General features: G+C 43.6%; 1 long non-coding RNA gene across 1 annotated transcript; it reads left to right on the top strand.

The window, feature by feature from the left end:
- Positions 1–484: 484 nt before the first annotated feature.
- Positions 485–4,211, top strand: LOC123502352. Its single transcript, XR_006673968.1, has 3 exons — positions 485–543; positions 2,962–3,146; positions 4,151–4,211. It is a non-coding gene; the product is annotated as an uncharacterized LOC123502352 (long non-coding RNA).
- Positions 4,212–7,088: the final 2,877 nt, after the last annotated feature.

The raw sequence follows: 7,088 nt of genomic DNA, 5'->3' as shown, positions 1-7,088 counted from the left end.
TTCAGTGTACAGATGTTTGTCGGGTTCCTGAAGATGCGTCGACGTGTTATCATCCACGCAAGCTTCCCCAACCCAGCCAGTGTACCACAAGACAACAGGCAGTGAGGAGGACGGGAGGAGGGAGCGAGCGGCTGCATGCACTATTGAACGGGACAGCATTACATTCTTCCCACAGTTGTATGACTACACTGAAGCAAGCGTAGAATAAAGTGTTGAGTGACCATGATGTGAGTATTGTGGTTTGTACATTACCCTTTTATCTCCTCGTGTCTCATTTTAAAAGGTTTTGTACTTTCTTGTTATTTTTTTCAGGACTTATTAATGTTGACGCCATTTCAATGTTGTTGCATCTCTTGTTCCAGGAATCAGCACTACTAACGCCAAAGAAGTGAGGGAAGTGTTTGGAGTGAGCGTGCAAGACGTACAACAGACACCAGACTGCTACTGCCGGTGTAGCCAAAGGAACAAGAGGAGGCAGAGGAGGAGGAAGAAGATGAGGAACAAGAGAGTGATTCTTGGAGACGTACCAATGAAGTTCTGCAGGTTGGCCACAAATCTTCATTACTGGTGTAGTGTATTTCATTGATCATTTGTACATTGGGTGGATAAATTTGTAGATTTTGTAGACAGTTGTAGATGTGAAGTGGGTAAGGTTTTTTGCCATGCCTTATCTACACCAGCAGAAAACCGTGATATGTAGAAGTTGTGATAGAAGCATTGTGATAGGAATATACCGTGTACATATGCATAGAGAATTTAAAAGAGGAGAGTGTAGACCAAGAGAGGAAAGTAACCTCTTTTAGAGATTTCAGTGAAAGTTTTGCTGTAGCGTTAGACATATCAAAGGCTTTTGATAGAGTCTGGCATAAAGCTTTGATTTCCAAACTGCCCTCCTACGGCTTCTATACTTTTCTCTGCAACTTTATCTTAAGTTTCCTTTCTGACTGTTCTATTGCTGTTGTGGTAGACGGCCACTGTTCTTCTCCTAAATTTATTAATAATGGAGTTCCTCAGGGTTCTGTCTTGTCACCCTCTCTTTCTATTATTCATTAATTAACCAAACTTGTTGTCCTATCTACTCCTACGCTGATGATACCACCCTATATCTTTCCACGTCCTTTCAGAGACGACCAACCAGTCAGGAAGTCAACTAATCACGCAGGGACGCCAAAGAACGCCTGACTTCCGATCTTTCTAAGATTTCCGATTGGGGCAGAGAAAATCTAGTAGTTTTCAATGCCTCAAAACTCAATTCCTCCATCTATCAACTCGATACAACCTTCCAGACAACTATCCCCCTCTATTTCAGTGACACTCAACTGTCTCCCTCTTCCACAATGAATATCCTTGGTCTGTCCTTTACTCATAATCTTAACTGGAAACTTCACATCTCATCTCTTGCTAAAACAGCTTCTGAGGCATCTCCGCCAGTTTTTCTTGCCCTCAATTGCTTACTCTGTATAAGGGCCTTATCTGCACGTGTATGGAGAACTCTTCGCATGTTTGGGGGGGTTTCAGTTAAACAGTTTTACTAGATAGGGTGGAATTAAAAGCTTTTCGTCTCATCAACTCCCCTCCTCTGACTAACTGTCTTCAGCCTCTTTTCACCGCCGAAATGTTGAATCTCCTTCTCTTTTATCGCTATTTTCATGCTAACTGTTCTACAGATCTTGCTATCTTCATGCCTCCCCTCGTCCTGCGGCCTCGCTGTACAAAGGTTTCTTCTTCTCATCCCTATCGTGTCCAACTTTCCAACGTAAGAGTTAACCAGTACTCTCAATCATTCATCCTTTTCATTGGTAAAATCTGGAACTCCCTACCTGCATCTGTATTTCCGAATTCCTGCGACTTGTCTTCTTTGAAGAGAGAGATATCGAGGCATTTGCTCCTAGTTTTGGCTGACGCTTTTCCACTTTTAGAGAGCCAGCACTCAAGTGGGTCTTTTTTTTTAATCTTTTCTTTGTTTCTTGCCCTTGGCTGGCGCTCTTCCTACATGAAAAAAACCTCTCGGGACACGAGTCCTCTGCTCATCACTCATCATTCCTGTCGCCCATCATGATCGTTTATGCCTTAAGGAGCAAATGACCAACGTGTTCACTCCATGCTGAAATTCACCATGCATGGAGAAACATAGTGAATGAAGATAACGTTCCTTGTTAGGAGACGCCATCTTCTTAGTGAGGAGTGTAGCGAGCATGCTGGCTAGTCACACATCACCAGCTGTGCGTCGCGTTGTGTCTTGCTGCCAAGCCATGACAGTAAATTAGTACCAAGTAGTATGTAGTTGTTAAGGGTAGTAGTAGTAGTAGTAGTAGTAGTGGTTGTCACTCACACTATTGCAAGGTGTGTTCAAGTGTGAAGGTGAGGCCTCCTGAACTGTCAATGTCACTCTACGGTCTGTCTTCTTAAACTTGTCAGTCCTTCACCTCTTCATTTAGCAGCAGCCTAAAGAAGTTAGTGTGGTATTTTGTTATTGTTGGCATACATCAACATGCATTTTGTCTCAAGTATTACTAAGATCAGTGATTTACGGATAGGTTGTTCTTTATGATTAAGTATAATTTAATCTTGCCATATGCATTTGTCATGAGTACTGATATAATTTTGTAGTTTTCTCAACGTATTGTTGAATGTGTTCCTGGAATGCGTGTAAATCTATCGTTAAGTTGTAATAAATCTGTGTTTCTGAGAGTGTAATTCTCCACCCTCAGACGTTGACGAGTGCGTGGAGTCGCCCAGATCCTCTCCTGTGGACCATCCCTCAGCAGTGTTTTTACGGATAGGTTGTTCTTTATAATTACGTATAATTTAATCTTGCCATATGCATTTGTCATGAGTATTGATATAATTTTTGTAGTTTTCCTCAACGTATTGTTGAATATGTGTTCCTGGAATGTGTGTAAATGTATCCTTAAGTTGTAATAAATCTGTGTTTCTGAGAGTGTAATTCTCCACCCCTAGACGTTGACGGGTGCGTGGAGTCGCCCAGATCCTCTCCTTGTGGAACCATCCCCTCAGCAGTGTTCGATCCGCCCAGCAGCAGCAACGGTCAGGAGAAGGCGGTCATTGAAGTGTCAAGTCCCCAAGCTGGCATGGTGGTGGGTGTTGTGCTGGGCTACCTTGGGGTTTTTATCCTAGTTGTTGGGGTAAGTCAAATAGTTTTTCACTCCTTTATGCTCTGGGGTCTTGCCATGTATGCCTTTTGCTGTGTTGTTCTGTGGCTAAGATCTCGTAATTAAGATGTTCATGTGATTCCTCCAAAATTTAAACAGTTCCCAAATCATTCTTGACACATTGAAAATATTCCAATACTGTATAGTTAGTCCACTCTTTCTTCAAAGTTTTTTTATTTCTCTTTTTTTTATCTCACCTGCAACATTTTGACTCTAAAGACGTTTGTCAAGTTGTTGAAGATTCGTCGACGTGTTATCATTGTACCACACGGGCTGGGATTTTCATTGAAGGAAAAGTCTCTTCCAAGTCAATTTTACATATATTTCAAATATAGTAAAGTACATTCGAACAAAAAACGATGAAAGTGACTCGGCACTCTGAACCAACAACAGAGAAACACGAGAGGCACCCTTAACACACTCTCCCCACTTGAATACACCACTTAACTCCACATAATGACACCCTCGATTATATTAACACGAAACTCCGCTGCCCTGATCACATTACCCACCTGATTAGAGACCCTCTCTCACCGTGACGCGTCTACACCCCACCAATGTCCGAGTAGAGAGTGCCACTCCCTTTTTCCGAGATCGCGTCCTTTCCTGCCCCCCACTCAAATCTACTGCCCCGCGTGCCAATTCACGCAATGTTAAATACCCTGCCTTCCTTACTCTATTCCTCCGTATACATGTTGTAGTACACTTCATGCTAGCACTAATATTTCTACCATGCACAACATTCCAAAATCCCTACTCATAAAGTTCCTCTGCTCGTATTAATTATGGGTTTTGTATGGCAGTTTTCCTCCTTACGTCTACAGAGCCACCCACGCAAACCTGATCCACCTTGGCTCTCCTTAATATACCATGCTTATCGTTACATCATCCTCAATCCCTTCCCCAACCCTGTGTACCAAAAGACAACAGGCATTGAGGAGGACGCCATTTCAATATTGTTTCATCTCTTGTTCCAGGATTCAGTACTACTAACGCCAAAGAAGTGAGGCAAGTTTTTGGAGTGAGCGTGCATGACATACAATAGACACCAGACTGCTGCTACTGCCGGTGTTGCCAAAGGAATAAGAGGAGGAAAGTAAGGAAGAGGAAGAAGAAAAGGGTGATTCTTGGAGATGTACCAATGAAGTTCTGAAGGTTGGCCACAGATCTTCATCACTAGTGTAGTGTATTTCATTGACCATTTGTAGATTGGGTGGATGAATTTGTAGATATATAGCGGGTAAGGTTTTTTTGCAATGCCTTATCTATAGTAGCAGAAAACAGTAATATTTAGAAGTTATGCCTAGCATTGTAATAGGAGTGTACAGTGTACATATGTATATAGTATTTAAGAAAGGAGAGTGTAGACCAAGAGAGGAAGGTAACCTCTTGGGTCACGATTCCTCTGCTCATCAATCATCCTTCCAGTCACCCATCATGATCGTTTATGACTTAAGGACTAAATGACCAACGTGTTCACTCCATGCTGGAGTTCACCTTGGTGTGAAGCACAAAGGTATTGTTACGTGTTTCCCAAGATGATGTTTTGTGAGTCTTTCAATGCAATACTTAATTTAAGTGTCTGGCCAGTGTCTTGAAACGTGGTGCAGTTTTTCTTACTTGTATTTATTTTTCATACCTAATGATATGACGATATCTTGTGAATGATACTCTTATATATTTCTAATGGCAACACAATATCTCTTGATATAATAAAATGCATAATGTATCGACTTGTTTTCCTATCAGTTGAAAGAGATGCAAAACAATATCTGGTTTGCAAGTGAAGCGAAATTAGTCAACAATTTGTTGCATGGCTCTCGAGACAAGTTTGCTCTGCGTCACTGGGAGGGATAAACGGTCCTTATTACAGTAGAGTCAACGGGGCCCTATACTGATTAGCCTATGTGTAAGTCAAGCCAATTACTTCGTCTAGGAACATTTGTAGCATGTACAACAATGATTTAGCAACCTTTTTGCGGCTTTTCAAGGTGGATCTGGTAAGTTAGAATATTTCTATTTGGCAACTGCCCACCAGCACCATCACCACCACAATCAGCTACCAGACGTCCATTTCCTCACCAGACACGAGACCTGTGAACACGGTGACCGCCCCACTTGCCCCATCTAGTCCACCAGCTCCACCTGCTCAGTGAGAGGGTGAGTCTATTAATAGAGTGAAGGTAACAAACATGATGAGACAGTGATGGGACGGTAATGGGGTGGATAATTTAATAGAAAGCTGTATAATAATGCACTGAAGGGGTGACGTGACGTGTGGGAGTGAGTGGAAGTGAAAGGTAGTTATTAATGGTGCCACAGAGTCATTAGTGATGGGACGGTGATGGGACAGTGACGGGATGGACAGGTTGTACTAGGAAGGTGTCACATGTGGACAATTAGCTGGTGGAGGGTAGTTAAGGTAGTTAATTAGGCGTATGGTAGTTATAATGCGTGGGGAGGGTGGTTGTGTACTGTAGGTGTTATGACACGTCCACACTTTCTGTCGGGCGGTGCCTGGCAGGCTGTGTGTATGTGCGAAGTGTGCACACTCTGCTCGCGAAGGTGTTCACAATCTTGTCGATGGTGGTTGGAGGTTGTATGGCTTTAAGCAGGTGTCGTGAGTGAGTGGCTGTGTGAGACACAATAACAAGATGCGCACCACACTTTGAAATAATGTATAAGCACTTTATAGCATTATAATTGGCGCCTGCTTTAACAAGAAACACAAGAGGGCATGGCGAGGTGTACTGCTGGAAGATAATTACACTGAACTCTGCTTTATGTAGTGCATCAATCACCACCACAAGATGGAGACACTCTTTGTAACAGTTACACGCCGCCAACTGACACTTTTAGTAAACACCTTTCTCTCTCTCTCTCTCTCTCTCTCTCTCTCTCTCTCTCTCTCTCTCTCTCTCTCTCTCCTCGCCTGCCAGACGTCAGTTTTCTCCGGAACACGTGGATCTGTGTGTCTTGAGTCACTTCATTATATAGTGAGGGCGGCTGCGGAGGCGTATGGGCTGACTGGGGAAGCTTGGGCGTGAGCATGCATGGGCCGGTCAAATATGGGCGGCAGTGGGTGTGGAGCTGTTAACGCCGCCCATAGCTTTGTGTGTGTGTGTGTGGTAAGTGAGTGGTAAGTGTGTGTGTGTGTGTGTGTGTGTGTCGTCTTCTCTCTCTCTCTCTCTCTCTCTCTCTCTCTCTCTCTCTCTCTCTCTCTCTCTCTCGTGTCGTCTGGTCTGGTCTGGTCTCCTTGCTGTGTCTCGTCTTGTTGACCAGCATCTGAGGTGATATGATGCTACAATATAGTGGCATGGAAATACTAGTAGTATTGTGTAAACTGACACACTGCCGTTCATGATGGCGAAGGTGAGCAGGTGTGGGTGTTGGCGGTGCTGGCGGAGATATCTACATGCTTGTGTGTAGATAGATAGATACATAAGCTGGTATTTGTTAGGTTCATTCATACATAGATTAACAACAGTTCGATGGTGTATACACTGCTACAACAATAAACTTATCAATCAATCAATTAAACATCAATGAGATTTAAAAGGCGAGTGATGAGAGTGTGGGGAACAGCGGGGGAGGGGTAGGTGGAGAGGAGACGAGCGAGACTCCCGAGACAAGCTTGCTGTGCGTCACTGACAGGGATAAACTCTGTGTCAAGGCCCCATCACACCAGAGGCGGTCTTTACTACTCGCAGCAGGTTCTCAACACGTTCATATAATTTTTGAGGACGTAGTGGAGACGTGATGGAATTGCGAAATCCCTCCACTGCTACGTATCTACCAAGCCTTTACTGCGTACGTCCCTTGATATGCCTACGATATAACTGTGTCCAGTCGGGTTTAACTACGGTCATAACACGCATGTGATCAGGCTCCCGCCACGCTCACTAAGTTCCCGCC

The sequence above is a fragment of the Portunus trituberculatus genome, chromosome 11, assembly GCF_017591435.1.
Source record: "Portunus trituberculatus isolate SZX2019 chromosome 11, ASM1759143v1, whole genome shotgun sequence".
Lineage (NCBI taxonomy): Eukaryota > Metazoa > Arthropoda > Malacostraca > Decapoda > Portunidae > Portunus > Portunus trituberculatus.
The sequence above is the reverse complement of the archived record's forward strand: the minus strand, read 5'-3'. Positions and strand labels throughout refer to the sequence as shown.